Consider the following 20,317-nt stretch of genomic DNA (forward strand, 5'->3'; position numbering starts at 1 on the left):
AACACATCCATCCTAGGACAAGCCAAACAGAGACACGCACGAGAATTCCTAGAAGCATGGCATTCCAACCGGAACTCCATCAACAAACACATTGGCTCCAAATCGATGTGTTTGTTGATGGAGTTCCGGTTGGAATGCCATGCTTCTAGGAATTCTCGTGCGTGTCTCTGTTTGGCTTGTCCTAGGATGGATGTGTTGTCCCAATCAAAGTGGTGTCCTTCCTTATCTGTATGTAAGGATACGAGTGATATAGAAAGATACGAGTAAATAGAAAGCGGGACATAACACCAGCGCTTCGTCGGAGGCTCACTGATGATGTTACCTAGAATGGTGACGAAACGTCTGAAAACTAACCTTCCAGCTCAGCGAGCAAACTCACATCCATTAGGGAATAAATTTGTAATTTCATTAGGATTAGTGCAATAACAGCACAGTAATGAATAATCAATTTATCAGCTTAAAGATTGATAATTTTATAGTTAAATGATTGACAATTCATAGTTTTTTTTGTTTTATTGGGGTGAAGGGAAATCATTTTCTCAGTTTCAATGAGGGCTGGTCTCTATTGTGTTGACAATATAAAATACAAACTATTCAGCTATAAAATCTCATCGAGTAATTTAAAAGTCTTGGACTTCGGTTTCAGAGTAAAATAATTCAAAATAAACTGGGACATTTCAAAAATGGCTACTAAAGTCACCTAATCTGAAAACAGCCAAGCTGTCAACAGTCTACTGAGGAATTTCTAAATAGCATGGCTGGATGGTCTAAAGTAGCCTGAAAAGATTATCTCAGGGATAAATACCTGCCCATGAATAATCATCAGCTGGGATGTACAACCCACAGTGAAGTCTTCAAATATCTCTGGGGATGAGGCTTCTCAACTATCATTATTGCTGGAACAGAAATTTGAGTTTGAAACTTATTATTCAGAGGAGGATTGAAACCCCTATTTCAGGAGCAAAGGATAAACAAGGATACCTGAAAATGAATCTTCAACACTATCTGGCAAAATTGATTGTCTTCATTGTGATCCAACAGCCAAATCTAAAACCCTGCTCCTGTGAGAAACCATCTTTATAAACCTTCAGTTTTTGCTCTGGGGCAAAAAGAAACAGCCAAAAACTGGGGTTATAGCCAGTGGCATCAAGAAGAAGGGATTTCTGTCTTTTGAATGGAGGCTGTTTCTGCAAAAAGGTGATCAACCCTGAGGAGAAATTGATGACAAGCCAAAAGAGTTCCATATTTTTATAAACCAGGTGAACAAGCAATTCAATGTATAACTTCAGCATCAAAGACATGTGAATCTTTTTACCCATTTCATCTTGTATAATTTTGATAAGTTTATAACTTTTGCTGAGGGATTTCACACATAAACTATTTAAATGTGACTGATACAAGGAATTTTGTCTCATGTTCTTTATAGGTAAGTCTGATGAGCTAATGGTGTGGATTAACACATGGAAGTATCATATTGTTGCCATCACAGAAACACAATTGAGGGAAGGGCTGGACTGGCAACTTAACATTCTAGGCTACAGGACCTTTAGGCGAGGCAGAGGAGGGTGTTAAAAGGATGGCGGTACAGCACTATTAATTAAGGAGCCAGTTACTGCAATAAGGACAGACATTTAGAAGGATCTTTAAATGACGCTTTGTGGGTAGAACTTGGGAACATTAAAGGTGCTGCTACTTCAGTGGGAGTTTATCTAAGGCTCCCAAACAGTCAGTGGGAAATAGAGGAGCTAATATGTAGACAGTTCCCAGGGGTGTGTAAGAGTAAATAATTGGGTAATTATTCTTCAGTAATTGCAACATGCCCAACATAAATTGGGATAGTCATAGTGTTAAGGGTTTAGAGGGGCTTGGATTTCGTGTAACCAGGGGAGTTTTTTGTATCAATACACATAGAAGGCCCAACAAGGAACAGAGCAGTGCTAGATCTGGTTCTGGGGAAAGAAGCTGGGGGAGTGTTTGATGTGGCAGTGGGGAAACATTTCAGTGAAAGCAACTGCAACACAGTACAGAGATAATGGGGACTGCAGATGCTGGAGATTCCAAGATAATAAAATGTGAGGCTGGATGAACACAGCAGGCCAAGCAGCATCTCAGGAGCACAAAAGCTGACGTTTCGGGCCTAGATGAAGGGTCTAGGCCCGAAACGTCAGCTTTTGTGCTCCTGAGATGCTGCTTGGCCTGCTGTGTTCATCCAGCCTCACATTTTATTATCTTGCAACACAGTACAGTTCAAATTTGTTGTGGATGGCGAAAAAGATGACCTGCAAAAGACACCTTTGGATTGATGGAAGGCTGACTTTATGAAAATAAAGCAGGACCTGGCCACAGTATGACTGTGGGTAAGTACAGTGGAGCAATGGATGGCCATTCAAAAAGGAGCTGGGGAGAGTACAGGCCCAACATGTACTGGCAAATGTAAGACCAATAAGTTAAGAGAACCCTGGATGTCTAAGACAATTCAGAACTTGATGAGCAAGAGTCAGGCTTTTAGCAAATCCAAAGGGAGAGATTTAGCTGCGGCCCTACACGAATACAAGAAGTGTAGGAGGGAGCTTAAGAAAGCAATTAGAAGAGCTAAAAAGAGGCATGAAAAAGGACTTGCAAACAGAACTAGGGATAATCCTAAGATATTTTATAAAAATATTAAAGGGGAGAGGCTAACCAGGGAAGTGTAGGGCCCATTAGGGACCAATGGGCAACCTGTGTGAGAATATGCAGGGTATTAGAAGGGTGTTGAATGACTACATCTCTTTGGTCTTCACTCTGGCAAAGGAGAACATGGATATGGAATTCAAGACAATGGACTGTGAGAAACTTGCACAGTTTGACATGGGAAATGGGGAGGTATTGAAGTTCCTGTCAGGCTTAAAAATGGACAAATCCCTGCCCTTGATGAACTGCATCCCAGGTTGCTGGGGGAAGTGAGGCAGGAAATTGCAGGAACTCTGACACAAACTTTTAATTCCTCTCTGGCCACAGGTAAGTACCAGAGGACCAAGGGCCACTGATATCGTTTCACTTTTTAAGAAGATGAACCAGAAAATCACAGAATGGTGAATCTCATATCAGTGGTAGGGAAACTATCAGAGAAAATTCTGAAGGAGAAAATTAACAATCACTCGGCCAGACATGGATGAATTAGGGATAGTCAGTGTGGCTTTGTCAGAGGGAGACAATATCTAACAAACTTGTTAGAATTTTTTTGAAAATGTGCTCAAGTGTGTGGATAAGGGAAGTTCAGTTGATGTAGTTTATATGAATTTTAGCAAAGCTTTTGACAAGGTCCCAAATGTGAGGCTGATTGAACAGATAAAGGACATGGAACTCAGGGAAACATGGTGACATGGATCAGAAACTGTTTTACCAAAACGACACAATTGTAGTGCTTGGAGGCTGTTCCAGAGTCTGGAGGCCAATGTCCAGCAGTGCACTACTGGAACCTTTATGAAAAGAACTGAGAATGCTGTAAATCAGAAACCAAAACAGAAGTTACTGGAAAAGCTCAGCAGGTCTGGCAGCATCTGTGGAGAGAAATCAGAGTTAACATTTCAGGTGGAGTGAGGAAGGGTCACTTGACCCAAAACATTAACACTGATTTCTCTCCACAAATACGGTCAGACCTGCCGAGCTTTTCCTGCAATTTCTGTTTCTGCTGTTGACCAAGATTGGTAGAGTGGTTCAGAGCAAAGATGATGATTGTATAGTACAGGAAGATATAGATGGGTTGGTCAGATGGACAGACCACTGGCAGATGGTATCTAGCCCTGATAAGCATGAGATGACACACTTTGGACAAAGAAACAAGCTGGGGGAGTATTTAATGAATGGCAGGATACTGGGTAACTTAGAGGAACAGACTGATCTTTGGGTAGTTATTCACAGATCGCTGAAGTTGGCACAACATGTGAACAGGATAGCTAAGAAAGCATTTGGGACACTTGGTTTTATCAGTTGTGGCATAGAGTATAATATCAAGGAAGCAATGGAGTTGTACAGAGTATTGCTCAGGCCACAACTGGAGTACTATGTGCAGTTTTGGTCAAGTCACGACAGAAAGGATGTGACAGCATTAGATGTGGCGCAGAGAAGGTTCACCAGGATGTCGCCTGGGTTAGAGAAATTGAGCTATACGGAGAGACTGGCTAGGCTTGGATTGTTTCCTTTACAAGGAGAGAAGACTGACAGGGGACATGATTGATGTGTATAAGATGATGAGGGGAGTGGACAGGGTGACTAGAGAACAGCTTGGTTGAGGGGTCAATTACAAGGGGGCATAGTTTTAGAGTAAGGAGCAACTCAGCAGGTTGTGGGAATCTAGAAAGCACTGCCTGAGAAGGTAGTGGAGGTGAGAAACCTTGCACCTTTAAAGATATTTGGATAAGCACTTGAAATATCATAACGTTCAAGGATATGGGGCAAGTGCAGGAAATTGGAATTAGCGCACTTTGAGTGGTAGTTATGTTAGTGCAGACTCGATGTGCTGAAAGGCCTTTTCTGCACTGTATGAACTATCAAATGAATGAGCTTTGAGTGGATGTTCACATTCTGCACCTTGGTGCTGTTTCATCCCCACCACCTCCCCTTGCACTTACCTCCAGGTCCCATCACACCTCAGAGTGATTAAGATGAGAATATAGAAAGGATGGTTAGTAAGTTTGCACTAGGGAAGTGATTGCTGGGCCCCTTGCTGAGATATTTGTGTTACTGATAGCCACAGGTGAGGTGCTGGAAGACTGGAGGTTGGCTAATGTGGTGCCACTATTTAAGAAAGGTGGTGAGGAGAAGCCAGAAAATTATAGACCTGTGAGCCTGATGGTGGTGGGCAAGTTGTTGGAGGGATTAACATGTACTTGGAAAGGCAAGGACTGATTATGGGTAAGCAACATAGCTTTGTGCATGGGATATCATGTCTCACTAACTTGATTGAATGTTTTGAGAATGTAACAAAGAGGATTGATGAGGACAGAGCAGTGTGCATGATCTATATGGACTTTAGTAAAGCATTAGACAAGGTTCCTGATAGTAGACTGGTTATTAAGGTTATATCAGATGGAATACAGAACTGCCTCAAAGGAGAAGACAGAGGGTGGTGGTGGAGGGTTGTTTTTCAGATTGGAGGCATGTGACTAACAGTGTGCCACAAGGATTGGAGGCATTGTGGACAGCAAAGAAGGTTACCTAAGAGCATAATGGGATCCTGATCAGACGGGCCGATGGGCTGAGGAATGGAAGATGGAGTTTAGATAAATATGAGGTGCTGCATTTTGGAAAGACATTTCAGGGCAGGACTTAGACACTTGATGGTAAGGTCCTGAGGAGTGTTGCTGAACAAAGAGACCTTGGAGTGCAGGCTCATTGTTCCTTTGCAGGTAGATAGGATAGTGAAGAAGGTGTTTGGTACATTCCTTTACTGGTCAGTGCATTGAGTAAAGGAGTTAGGAGGTCAAGTTGCAGGTCTACAGGAGATTGGTTCGGCCACTTTTGGCATACTGTGCACAGTTCTAGTCTCCTTGCTATCGGAAGGATGTTGTGAAACTTCAAAGGGTTTAAGGTTATCGAGGAAGTTGCCAGGGCCGGAGGGTTTGAGCTACAGGGAGAGGCTGAATAAGCTGGAGCTATATTCCCTGGAGCATTGGAGGCCGATGGGTGACCTGACAGACGTTTATAAAATTCTGAGCAGACTGGATGGGGTGATAAACAAGGTCTTTTCCCTGGGGTGAGAGAGTCCAAAACTTTCATTTTCGGGAGGAGCGAGAGATAGAGAGAGAGAGTACCAGGTGGCTGCCGGGAAGGTAGGTTTTCCCCAGTTTAAAAAGCTTACCTCAAGCGGGAGTCTCTTATTTGGGCAGCGGTGCAGTGGCTGCCTCTGCTGTACAGAAGGGCTGGAGAAAGAGTGACAGGGCTATCGACATTGGGGATTCAGTTGTAAGGGGAGTAGATAGATGGTTCTGTGGTTGAAAACGAAACTTCCGAATGGTATGTTGCCTCCCAGGTGCACGGGTCAGGGATGTCTCAGATTGGCTGCAGAACACTCTGAAGGGCTGGGTGAACAGCCAATTGCTGTGGTGCATATAGGCACCAACGATATAGGTAGAAAACGGGATAGGTCCTACAAGCAGAATTGAGGGAGTTAGGAGCCAAGATAAAAAGTAGGACCTCAGAGGTAGTAATCTCAGGATTGCTACCAGTGCCACATGCTAGTCAGAGCAGTAATGAAAGAATAGCCAGGATGAATGTGTGGCTTGAGAGGTAGTGCAGGAGGGCGGGGTTCAGATTTTTGGGACATTGGGACCAGTTCTGGGGAAGGTGGGACTATTACAAATTGGACGGTCTATACCTGGGCCGGACTGGAACCAATGTCCTTGGGGATGCTTTTGCTAATGCTGTGGGGGAGGGTTTAAACGAATGTGGCAGGGGGATGGGAACCAAATATTGGACAGAAAAGAGGTAGTAACTAAAACCTGTAGGGAACTAGATAATGGAGTCAGCATGACTAAAGGGAATAGTAGTCGGGGAGCACATGATGAACACAAAAAGACAGGTTGTCTGAGGTGCATTTGTTTTAATGCGAGAAGTGCAGTAGGTAAGGCAGATGAGCTTAGGGCTTGGATTGGTACCTGGGAGTATGACGTTATTGCTATTACTGAGACTTGGTTGAGGGGAGGGCATGATTGGCAACTAGTTGTCCCAGGATATCGATGCTTCAGGCGGTAAAAGGGAGGTAAAAGGGGTGGAGGAGTTGCATTACTGGTCAAAGCCGATACCACAGCTGTACTGAAGGAGGGCACTATGGAGGACTCAAGCAGTGAGGCAATATGGGCAGAACTCAGAAATAGGAAGGGTGCAGTAACAATGTTGGGGCTGTACTACAGGCCTCCCAACAGCGAGTGTGAGATAGAGGTACAAATAAGTAAGCAGATAATGGAAAGGTGTAGGAGCAACAGGGTGATGGTGATGGGAGATTTTAACTTTCCCAACATTGACTGGGATTCACTCAGTGCTAGGGGTCAAGATGGAGCAGAATTCATAAGGAGCGTCCAGGAGAGTTTTCTAGAGCAGTATGTATGTAGTCCAACTCGGGAAGGGGCCATACTGGACCTTGTGTTGGGGAATGAGCCTGGCCAGGTGGTTGAGATTACAGTCGGGGTATACTTTGGAAATAGTGACCACAATTCCGTAAGTTATACAATACTCATGGACAGAGATGAGAGTGGTCCTAAAGGAAGAGTTCTAAACTGGGGGAAGGACAATTATACCAAAATTCGGCAGGATCTGGGGAATGTAGATTGGGAGAAACTGTTTGAAGGTAAATCCACATTTGATATCTGGGAGGCTTTTAAAGAGAGGTTGTTTAGCGTGCAGAAGAGACATGTTTCTGTGAAAATGAGGGATAGAAATGGCAAGATTAGGGAACCATGGATGACAGGTGTAATTGTGAGACGAGCTAATAGGAAAAAGGAAGCATACATAAGTCCTAGGTGATTGTAGACAGATGAAGCTTTGGAAGAATATCGGGAATGTAGGGCGAATCTGAAACAAGGAATTAAGAGGGCTAAGAGCAGACATGAGATCTTGTTAGCACACATGGTTAATGAAAATCCCAAAGCCTTTTATTCATATATAAAGAGCAAGAGGGTAACTAGAAAAAGGATTGGCCCACCTAAGGGCAAAGAAGGGAAGGTTTGCGTTGAGTCAGAGAAAATGGGTGACATTCTTAACGAGTACTTTGCATTGGTATTCACCAAGGAGAGGGACATGACAGATGTTGAGGTTAGGGATAGATGTTTGCTTACTCTAGCATAAGGAGGGAGGAAGTGTTGCGTATCCTAAAAGGCAGGAAGGTGGACAAGTCCCCTAGTGCAGATGGGATCTATCCCAGGTTATTGAGGAAAGTGAGAGAGGAAATAGCCAGGGCCCTAACAGATATCTTTGCAGCATTCTTAAACACGGGTGAGGTCCCAGAGGACTGGAGAATTGCTAATCTTGTCCCCTTGTTTAAGAAGGGTGGCAGAATAATCCAGGTAATTATCGACTGGTGAGCCTGACGTCAGTGGTAGGGAAGCTGCTGGAGAAGATACTGATGGATAGGATCTATTCCCATTTGGAAGAAAATGGGCTTATCAGTGATAGGTAACATGGTTGTGTTCAGGGAAGGTCATGTCTTACCAACTTAATAGAATTCTTTGAGGACATGACAAAGTTGATTGATGAGGGAAAGGTTGTAGATGTCATATACATGGCCTTCAGTAAGGTGTTTGATAAAGTTCCCCATGGCATGCTGATGGAGAAAGTGAAGCCACATGGGGTCCACGGTGTGCTAGCTAGATGGATACAAAACTGGCTAGGCAACAGGAGACTGAGAGTAATAGTGGAAGGGGGTTTCTCAAATTGGAGACCTGTGACCAGTGGTGTTCCACAGGGTTCTGTGCTGGGACCACTGTTGTTTGTGATATACGTAAATGATTTGGAGGAAGGTGTAGGTGGTCTGATTAACAAGTTTGCAGATGATACGAAGTTTGGTGGAGTAGCAGATAGTGAAGGGGACTGTCAGAGATTACAGCAGAATATAGACAGATTGGAGAGTTGGGCAGATAAATGGCAGATGGATTTCAATCCAGGCAAATGCGAGCTGATGCATTTTGGAAGATCTAATTCACGAGCAAACTATACAGTACATGGAAAAATCCTGGGGAAAATTGTTGAACAGAGAGATCTGGGTGTTCAGGTCCATTGTTCCTTGAAGGTGACAACGCAGGTCAATAGGGTGGTCAAGAAGGCATACGGCATGCTTTCCTTCATCAGAATGGGTATTGAGTACAAGAGTTGGCATATCATATTACATTTGTATAAGACTTTGGTTCGGCCACATATACAGTACTGTGTACAGTTCTGGTTGCCACATTACCAAAAGTATGTGGATGCTTTAGAGAAGGTGAAGAGGAGGTTCACCAGGATGTTGCCTGGTATGGAGGGTGTTAACTATGAAGAAAGGTTGAGTAAATTAGGATTATTTTCATTAGAAAGATGGAGATTAAGGGGGACCTGATTGAGGGCTACAAAATCATGAGGGGTGTAGACAAGGTGGATAGCAAGAAGCTTTTTCCCAGAGTGGGGACTCAATTACTAGGGGTCATGAGTTCAAAGTGAGAGGAGGAAAGTTTAAGGGAGATATGCGTGGAAAGTTATTTACGCAAGAGAATGGTTTCAGATGAGAGGAGCAAGATTTAAATGGGACCTAAGGGACACCATTTTCATGCATAGGGGGTGTGTGTATGAAATGACCTGCCAAAGTGGTGGAGGCTGGTACAATATTCAACATTTTAAAAGGCATTTAGATGTGTGTATGGGTAGGAAAGGTTTAGAGGGACATGGGTCAAGTGCTGGCAAATGGGACTAGACTTATTTAGGATATCTGGTTGGCATGGATGAGTTGCAACGAAGGATCTGTTTCCACGCTGTACAGCTCTATGACTCTACAACTTCATGACATCAAGTTGGTGTTGATACGGGCAGTGAAGAAGGTTATCTAATATTACAAGGAGATCTTGATTAATTGGATTAATGGGCTCAAGTGTGGCAGAGTTTAACAATGACCTAATGAACCTCTGATCATTGTTGTGTTTTACCAACATGCCCAGACTTGTCTACAGTGAAGTTGGTCTGATATCTTCCAATAAGTCCATAATTCTGTGGGAGTGCTGTGTTTTCAGCTATGTTCAGTTAAATATTGAGTTACTTTGTTTCTGTGTACATTAATCTGATTTGACGTCAGTTTTTTGCTGTGTCACGCCATTTGCCAATTCACAATTGTTGTCCAACCACATGTCTAAAGTTTCTGATGGTTTTGTTTAATCTTTGAATTCTTGCACTTCAATGTATGACCAATGTTTTGATAAGGGCTATTCCATTTTGGGAATTTGGCATTTCGCCCATTATACTGCTGCGAGTGTAGACAATGGTATCTGCAGAAGGTTGTTCACAGTAGTTTGTTTAAATAGCAACTCTGCTGCAGTAAGATGAAGCTCAGCAGAGTGATAGATATTCAATTCAAATTGTATCACATAGCAGATCAGCCCATGGTATGGTTTGTTGCAGTGGAGGTATTGGCATTCAAAGAGTGGTCTATGGTTCTCTCAATTATCCTTACAATACCATGAACAGGTGTGGAGGTGTCAGTGTCTTATTTATCCATTGTCACAGGCAAGGATGCCTCGAGGCACGGTATATTAGTGGGACCATGCAGATGCTACGACAATTGATGAATGGTTAGCACGCAACAATCACCAGACAGGGCTATTCCCTTCCAGTCAGGGAACACTTCAATGGCCAAGGACATTCTGCCTCCAATCTTCAGGTAAGCAGGGTTAACTACATTAGCCAGAGGTCTACAGCACAGAAAGATGCCCTTCAGCCCATCAAGTCTGCACTGTCAAAAACAAGCACCAATCTATTGTAATCCCATTTTCGAGCACTTGGTACATAACCTGAATGTCATGGCATCACAAATACACAAGTAAATGTTTCTTAAATATTGACCATATCATCCGCTACTACCCTTTCAAGCCCTGAAACATTATCTTGTCTTAAATAGCCTCGCATGTCTGTCTTTTGAAGTCACTCTCCAGCTTTGAAGTTTCCTCACGACCCTACTAGAAACAACATTCCAAGGGTTCATTTATGGAATCTTTCAGCATTCAGTGAATTCCATGATCAGAAATTATGTTATCAGCCACGCTTGGCCTGCAGACTTCTTTTAAAGATAATAAAAAATTGTATTGTCCAAATATTCAATGTTTCTGTAAATAATTTGGGTTCTGTTCTCTATTCTCATTGGCTTTTACACATATGGAAGGAGGCCATTCAGCCTTTCATGATGCCAGTCAACAAAGATCTGATTGGACTTAACTCCATTTTCTAGCAATTAGCCCGTAGCCATGGACTCTTTGGCAATGTGAGGGAATATTCCCTTCCACAAATACACAAAATGGGTTAAAAACGAGCTGCAACCCTTGGTCTGCGTGTTTGTGGACTAATGTGCTATGAAGGCTATTCTTAACAAACTCTTCATCTGTTGTTTTATGTGATCAACGTGTTTAAACTCGAATCTCCTCATTTTTGGTTCCCCTTCTGAGTTTATAAGTATTTCCAAGTCTCAGGTTCACTGCTATTATTCACCATATTATCTGACTCTTGTATACAATGTAGAGTGTTCCTAGATGTATCTCAGGTGTATCAGTTTTGTTAAGTTTGTTTTTCTCAGTGGTTATATTTTTGTTGCTCATTTTGAAAACTTTTTTTCAATTGTTTCTCTTTCTTTAATTACTGCCATGCATCTGTATCTATTTATCCAATCCAGTTTAGCCAGTTCTCTCCTCATTCAAATGTAATTGGTTATATTTAAGGTCATTTTGAGGTTTTTGAAAAGATAGGTCATTTTGAACTATAACATGCTGTTCCAGCTGTCCAAAGATGTGCAGCGTAGGTGGGCGAGTGATGTGAAATTGCCCAAGAATATGTCCAGGAATGTGCAGGCTAGGTTGGTTATCCATGGAAAATGCATGGTTACAGGGATGCTCTTTGGAAGGTTGGTGTGTACTTGATGGGCTCAAATGGCCTGCTTCCACACTGCAGGGATTCTAAATTATCTCCGCCTGGCAAAAACATCTTCTCCACACCCACCCTATCCAGGCCTCTCAGGATCTGTAAGTTTCAATGTGAGTCCCCCTCATCTTTCTAAACTCTACTGAACACAGAACCAGAGTCCTCATATGACAAGCCCTTCATCACCAGAATCATTCCTGTAAACCTCTCCTGGACCCCTCCAAAGCCAGCAGATCCTTTCATAATCGAAAACTGCTCACACTATTCCGATTGTGGTCTGATCACAGCCTGAGCAGTGTATTTCTGCCTTTCTGTTTTCTCTCTTGAAATGAACACTGCATTTGCCTTCCCAACTGACAACTGAGGCTGCATGTTAATCTTAAAAGAATCCTGAACTCGGACTCCCAAACCCCTTTGTGCTTCAGATTTCTGAAGCCTTTCTCTATTTGGTTAATAATCTACACCTCCCTTCCGACCAAAGTGCATAACCTCACACTTTCTCACTTTGTATCCATCTGCCACTTCTTTGTCCACTCTCTTAGCCTGTCCAAGTCCTTCTGCAGCCTCCTGGCTTCATCAATCTGTCCTTCCATTTATCTTTGTGGCATTTATAACCTTAGCAACAAAGCCCTCGGTTCTTTCATCCAGATTATTAATGTATAACATGCATTGTTGTGATCCCAACACTAACCCCTGTGGAACTCCACTCGAAGCCAGGCGCCACCTTGAAAAAGACCCCTATATCTCTGTTTTCTGCCTATTGCCAGTCAGCCAATCCTCTATTTGTGACAGTACCTTGCCCCTAACACCATGGTCTCTTATTTAGCAGCCTGTTGTGAGGTAACTTGTCAAATGCCTTCTGGAAATATATATAGATCACATTCACTGGTTCTCCTTTGTCTAACTTACTCAATATCTCCTCGTAGAATTCTAACATTTGTCAGGCATGGCCTCCCCTTGATTAAGCCATTCTGACTCTGCCCTATTTTACCTGCACTTCCAAGTACATTGTAATCTCAACCTCAATAATGAACTCCAAAGTCTTACCAGTGACTGAGTCAGTTAGCTGACCTATAATTTCCTGACTTCTGCCTCCCTTCCTTTCTGACACCGTCCCTGTCTCCAGTGATTCCTGAAAGATCACCACCAATGCTTCTAAAATCTCCTCAGCAATCTTCTTCACAACCCTGGGGTGTGGTCCTTCTGGTTCCAGGTGATTTATCCATCTCCATGCTTTTGAGCTGCCCCAACATCTCCCCCTTTGTGCTAGCCACTACACTCACCTCTGCCCCCACTCACTGAAGTTCTGGTAGGCTGGTGGTGTCTTCCGCTATGAAAATTGATGAAAAATACCAACTCAGTTCCTTCTTTTTAACTCTTTCACGAGACATACATGTTCCTGTCTTGGCAGCAATTATTGCCCGTCCCGAATTGCCCTTCAGAACGTGGTGGAAAGCTGCCTTCTTGAACCTCTGCAGTCCATGTGCTGTGACCTATAATGCCATTAAGGAAATTCCAGGAATTTGATTCAGAGACAGTGAACGATCTGCAATATATTTCCCAGTTGGGATGGTGAGTGGCTTGGAGGGGAACTTGCAGGTGGAGGCATTTCCATATATCTGCTTTCCTTATTCGTCTAAGTGTGAGTGGTCATGTGTTTGGAAGGCACTGTCCGAGGATCCTTGAATTCCTGCAGTGCACCCTGTACATACTGCTGCTTCTGAGCACTGGTAGTGGAGGGAATGGATGTTTGTGGATGTGGTGCCAATGTGTTGAACTGAATTGAATTGAATTAGCCCTGGTAGAATCCAAACTGGGCATCTCTTAGCAGATTATTGCTGAACAGGTGCTGTTTCATGGCACTGTTGATGATACTTTTCATTACTTTACTGATGATTAAGAGTAAACTGATAGGGTGGTAATTAGCCAGTTTGGATTTGTTCTGCATTTTGTGCACAGAACATTCCTGGGCAATTTTCCAAATTGTTGAGCATTAGCCAGTGTTGCAACTCTACTTGAACACCTTGGCTAGGGGTGAGGCAACTTCTGGAGCATAAGTATTCAGTATGATTGTGAAATTTGTCAGGGCCTATAATCTTTGCATTATCTTGCCTTCAGCCATTTCTAGCTATCATGTGGAGTGAATCAGTTTGGCTGAAGACTGGTATCTGTGATAAAGGGGACCTTTGGAAGAGGCGAAGATGGATCATCCACAAGGCACTTCTGGCTGCAGATTGCTGTGAATGCGTCAGCCTTATGATTTGCACTGACATTTTGGGCTTTCTCTCATTGAGGGCAGGGGTATTTGTGGAGCCTTCCAGTGAGTTGTTTAATTGTTCATTACCCATTCACGCCCAGATATTAGAAGAAGGACAGTAATTGGTTATACATCTGGGAAGAAGGAAACAGTTGCAACTTTAGTAAAGCCCAAACATTAACCCCAAATCAATCTACCCTCTACCCAAAATGATAAAGAAATGTTAGGTTAGTCAAGTCCTTAGAATGGTAAAATGACCTTTGACACATAGATGACCAAGTCTCTGAATAACTCTACATGGGAGGGGTATCTCCACTTGGTCTCTCCATCAATGTCTGTTCTCTCCATCATCTTCACTGGTGGACCATTGACCACTTGCCTACAGCACTGAATTCTGGGAGCAGTGTGGCCTAATTCCAGTCTTTTGACTCTTCTTTCCTGAGTTTCTCAAAACCGAAAATCAGAACAAAAGGTGAGTGTCATCTCTGACAGACAGAGCAAAATCTGCTTGTTTCAGAAAACATCAGGCTGTAGAGCCATCCTTGATGTCTCTCAAATGAATATTGTCCATCAATCGAATTCCGTTTCATTGACCACCCGTGTCAGCTTATACACTGCACTGGCGTGTAGCTCAAGGGACACTGCAGTCAATATAATGAGGTCAATTACTCTTTGAAAACAATGAAATAGCTCTGACATAAACATTGAGGGTAAAAAAAATCCAGTCAAAACACAGCTGAATTCGGGTATGCTTGGGATCAGGGCCAAAATCCAGATATTTAAAATACAGCTACCAGAAATTTCTAAAGAAACTCAGCAGGTCTAATAGCATCTGTGGTGAGAAAACAGAGTTGACGTTAGAGTCCAGTGACCCTTCTTCAGAACTGGCTATATAATTGAATTAATTTTGTGCATCATTAAGTCGCAATCCCTCCAGGGTTAAAATCAATGTTTAATGTTTGACGGTGTGAAGTAAGGGAGATTTGATGAGGGAGCTTAAGGGCTAAGGAAGCCCAAGGGGCCAGTGACCATAATATGATACAGTTCACCCTGCAGTTTGAGAGGGAGAAGCTGGAATCAGATGTAATGGTATTAAAATTGAATAAAGAGAACAACAAAGACATGAGGGAGGAGCTGGCTATTGTTGATTGGGAGAGGACTCTAGCAGGGAAACAGAGAAGTAGCAAGCAGGGCTTCTGGGGGTAATTCAGGAGGGACAGCAGAAATTCATCCCAACGAAGAAGAAATATACTAGGGGAGAATATGGCAGTTAGTGCTGATAAGGAAAGTCAGGGACAGCATAAAAGCAAAAGCATACAGTAGGAATCATAGACTCCCTGCAGTGTGGAAACAGGCCATTCAGCCCAACAAGTCCACACATCCCTCCAAAGAGCATCCCACCCAGACCCCTTCCCCTGCATTTTGGAAGGTTGATCTTAAATGCTGAATATAGGATTAAAGGCAGGATTCTTGGCAGTGTCGAGGAACAGCAGGATCTTGGTGTTCAAGTGCATAGCTCCCTCAAAGTTGCCACCCAGGCGGATAAGGTTGTTAAGAAAGCATATGGTGCTTTGGCTTTCATAAACAGGGGGATCGAGTTTAAGAGCCGCGAGGTTATGCTGCAGCTCTGCAAAACCCTGGTGAGACCACACTTGGAATATTGTGTCCAGTTCTGATCGCCCTGTTATAGGAAAGATGTGGAGGCTTTGGAGAGGGTGCAAAGGAGGTTTACCAGGATGCTGCCTGTACTGGAGGGCTTGTCTTACGAGGAGAGGTTTCACACAGGAAGCTGCTAATTAAGATGAGAAACCATGGTGTTAGGGCACGGTACTGTCATGGATAGAGGATTGCCTGACTGGTGGAAGGCAGACAGTGCAGATAAAGGGGTATTTTTCAGGATGGCAGCCTGTGACTAATGGAGGTCTGCAGGGGTCAGTGTTGGGACCACAAATACTCATGTTATACATTAATGATCTGGACGTTGTAATTGAGGGCATTATTGCTAAGTTTGTCGATGACACAAGACAGGTGTGCACTTCAGTTGGAGCATAGAGGCGTAGACTATTTCCTCAATGGGAAAGCCTACAGATAACTGAAGCACAAAGGAATGTGGGAGTGCTGGCTCAGGATTCTCTTAAGATTAACTTCCTGATTAGAAAGGCAAATGTAATGTTGGCATTCATTTTGAGAGGGCAAGAATACAAGAGCAGAGATGGACTGCTGAGGCTGTTTCAGGCTATGGTCAGACCACAATTGGAGTATTGTGAGCAATTTTGGGCCCCTTATCTAAGGAGGGATACAAACATAAGAAATAGGAGCAGGAGTAGGATATCAGGTCCATTGAGCCTGCTCTGCCATTCAATAAGATCATAGCTGATCTTTCCATGGACACAGCTCCATTTTGCCGCCCGTTCACCATAACCCTTAATTCCTTTAACTGTTCCAAACCTATCTTTGCCTTAAAAACCCTCAACAATGTAGCCTGAATGGCTTCACTTGGCAGGGAATTTCACCCTTTGGGTGAAAAAGTTCTTCCTCAACTCACTCCCAAATCTGCTCCCCATTATTCTGAGGCTACACCCTCTAACTCTAATTTCACCTGCCAGTGGAAACCACCTCCCAGCTCCTATCTTATCTATCCCCTTCATAATTTTATATGTTTCCATAAGATTCCCCTCATTCTTCTAAATTCCAGTGAGTACAGTCTTAGTTCGCTTAATCTCTCCTCATAAGCCAACCCTCTCACTTCTAGTGCCAGTACATCCTTTCTCAAGTGATGTGTTGGTATTGGAGGAGATGCAGAAGTGGTATAAAAGAATGATCCTGGGATGAAGAGCTTGTAATATGAGGAGCAGTTGAGGACTGTGGGTCTGTACTCAATATAGTTTAGAAGGATTGGGGGGAATCTTACTGCAGTTTACAGAACACCGAGAGGCCTGGATAGGGTGGATATGAGGAAGATGTTTCCACCAGAAAGACAGACTAGGATTTAAGGGCATTGCCTCAGAGTGAAGGAACAACTGTTTAACACTGAGATAAGGAGTAATTTCTTCAGCCAGAGGATGGTGACTCTGTGGAACTCATTGTTGCAGAGGGGCTGTGCTGGCCAAGTCACAGAGTTATACAGCACAGAATCAGACTTTCGATCCAACTCATCAACCCCACCCTATATTCTAAACTGATCTAGTCACATTTTCCTGCATTTGGCCCTCTAAACCCTTCCTATTCATGTACCCGTCCAGGTGCCTTTTAAATGTTCTAATTGTACCCATCTCCACCACCTCCCCTCACAGCTCGCTCCATACATGCACCATCCTTTGTGGAAAAAGTTTCTCCTTAGGTCCCTTTAAAATCTTTCCCTTCTACGTTTAAACTTATGCCCTCTAGTTTTGGATTCTAGATTTAAGACAGAGATAGATAGGTTCTTAATTGGGAACAAAAACAACGTTGCTGGACAAGTTCAACAGGTCTGGCTGAATCTTGAAGGAAAAAACAGAGTTAATGTTTCAGGTCTGGTGACGCCTTCCTCGAGTTAAGATTTTCTTCGAAGCCAAAGCAAAACAGAAATTAGATACACAAGAAAAGATTCCAAGAATTAGTGATTTCCTGAAATCGGCCTACAGCCACTCCCCTTTAAAATATAGATTACAGTGATATTCTAGAACCTTAATTACTGCTTATTTATTTTGCAAATCATCCAAAGTAATCTCTTTGTATACACCACTGGAGTTTCAGAACATTAAATGTTGTCATTTGAGTTCAGTTACTAATGGAGCCAGCAGTTGATACATCCTTTTTCTGTGTTGCTGTACACAGATTAGCAGAAACATGATAATCAATAAGTGAAGACATTTGATAAAATTCTAATCCATGAATAAACAAGCACATGCAAAACTCAATTCCACATATTCTTTCACCATGTGGTAATCTTTGTATTGTCAATCTTTTTATTAAACGTACTTGTTGCGTTGCTAAAAGTGGGAATGCACTTTCTGGGATTTTGCAATGATCCCTTTTATTCGTCACCTGTTCGGGAAGTTGCAGGACATTATAATCAAACCTGTCTGCAAATTCCTGTAATTGTCCGTTCATTGTATTCCTTACACTAATTTCTGCGCAGGTGTGATTGTAAATATGATGGGGGGGTGCAGTTTATCCCATGAACAGTGCTTGGGTTTTCAAATTGATAATTACATTCTTTCTTATTGATGGTAATACAGTGTCTATCCCTCTCCAACACACAATGTTAATGCCAGCTTTCAGTTAGCTCTAACAGTGTGTAATTTACAGGCATTTTATGAAACTCACAGGATACCTCAGGATGATCCCTTATCTGACTTGACCATGTTGCATCCTTCTTAATACATGGTCTCTCAAGTTTACTCCATCGAGGTAGCTGTTGTTATATGGTACATAGCTGTCATCTGGAATCAATCCAACGTGTCCTACCTGGTTTACTGGCACCGGTGTACTCTTTTCTGTCACTGCTGGTAAATAAAACAGTGAGGTGTAGGGGCAGAAATAGATCGTGCAGCACATCAAATCTGTCCTGCAACTCAATGAGACCTTGGCTGATCTCATAACCCTCAGTTCTACTTTTCTGCCTTTTCCCCATGACCCTCGATTTCCTGATTCAAAATCTGTCTACCTCAGCCTGGAACATATTTAACAAACTATCTCTACAGCCTTCTGTGCTGAAGAATTCTATAGATAGCCTATCCTCTAGCAAAGATCTCCCCCTTCGTCATTTTAAGTGTGTGACCTTTTCATCTGAGATTATTCCCTCTGGTCCTTGACTCTCCCAAAAGAGGTAACAACCTTTCTGCATCAACTCTGTCAATTCCCTAGGAATCTTCTACATTTCATGAGGACTCCTTTCATCCTTCTGTGTTCGAAAGAGTTCAAGCTGAACCTACCGACCCTCTCCTCTTGAGATAGTCCCTCCAAATGCAAGATTAATCTTGTGAACCTTCTCTGGGTTGTCTCCAAGGCCAGTTAATCTTTCCTGAGATAAGGGCACTGGAACTGTTCACAGTGTTCCAAATGTGGTCTGACTTATGCCTTGTATAGTTTCAACGAGACGTTCCTAATTTTTTACAGGTAGTTCTGTTATAATGCATGTTTTGTTAATGCAAATTGGCTGTACACAATTGATGAATAGCTCTTTGGATAACGTAAACCTTCTGCTGTACACATTTTCTACAGCGATTTTCCAACAATGTGGTTTTCTGTAGCACAAGGCTATGCAAGAATGCAACTATTATATTACAGGAGAACTACCTGTACTCTGTCCCCTTTGAAATAATGGCCAGCATTCCATTTGTCTTCCCTAATACCTGCTCAAATTGGATGCTGGCTTTTCATGATGTATGCACTAGAACTCCCAAATCCCTCTGTCCTGCAGCTTTCTGCAGTCTTTCTCTATTCGGCTCCTCTATTCTTCCTGCCAAAGTCTGTTCAAGTCAAACCAATCCACTTAGTTGTGCCACATTTGGGATTTGGCGTGGATAGGATTGAGCTGGTTTTCTGAGTTGACAGTGGCAATGCTGTTTTTGTACTTTGGCAAAGAGATTAAATATTAATTCATAATCCATGAAGGAACTTAGCTCTTGTGCATCTGTCTCATCCTCTCTCAGGCTTGGTCAATGAGCCAGCCTCTGTATATAACACACAGATCATTTTGAGATATTTTTAACACAGCTTTATAGTCTTTCCCGAATCAATGCATTTTTCACTTTTATGTGATTCTCTCATTCACTATATCCTCCAGATGGACTGTCATTTCCTGATCGCGTTGGGGCTGAATGTCCTGATTGGCGCTCCCTTCCTGGAGAATATTTTTGAGTTGGACTTTAAGTTTTTTAATGACACCATTCAGGATGTAACATCAAAGCTCCAGCATACTACAGAAGGTAGTGAGCACAGCCCAAACCGTCATAGAAGCCACCCTCCCATCCACAGACTCCATTTACACTTCTCGTTGCCGCAGAAAGGCTGCCAACATTAAAGACCCCTCCCACCCTAGTAATGGTCTCTTCCAACCTATTCCCTCAAACAGAAGATACAGAAACCTGAACACACACACACACACACACACACACACACACACACACACACCAACAGGTGCAAGAACAGCTCAGAGATAGTATGAACAGCCAATGCTGGAGAATCTGAGGTAACACAGTGTGAAACTGGATGAACACAGCAGGCCAAGCAGCATCAGAGGAGCAGGAAAGTTTGATGTTTCAGGTCCAGACCCTTCTTCAGAAATGGGGGAGGGGAAGGGGATTCTGAAATAAATAGAGAGACGGGGGAGGCGGATAGAAGATGGGTAGAGGAGAAGATAGGGTGAGAGGAGACAAACTGGTCAACGAGGCGGGGTTAGTGCCAGTGAAAGTGAACGTAGGTGGGGTGTTAGGGAGGGGATAGGTCAGTCCATGA

The 20,317-nt window shown here is 43.0% G+C and overlaps 1 protein-coding gene across 5 annotated transcripts in view; it reads left to right on the forward strand.

Annotated features, from left to right (window-relative positions):
* si:ch211-250c4.3 (uncharacterized protein LOC100535981 homolog) overlaps positions 1–20,317 on the forward strand; it is a 184,568-nt gene that overhangs the window by 75,351 nt on the left and 88,900 nt on the right. The gene's annotated exons all lie outside the window — the stretch shown is intronic.

Source organism: Stegostoma tigrinum, chromosome 20 (assembly GCF_030684315.1).
Source record: "Stegostoma tigrinum isolate sSteTig4 chromosome 20, sSteTig4.hap1, whole genome shotgun sequence".
NCBI lineage: Eukaryota > Metazoa > Chordata > Chondrichthyes > Orectolobiformes > Stegostomatidae > Stegostoma > Stegostoma tigrinum.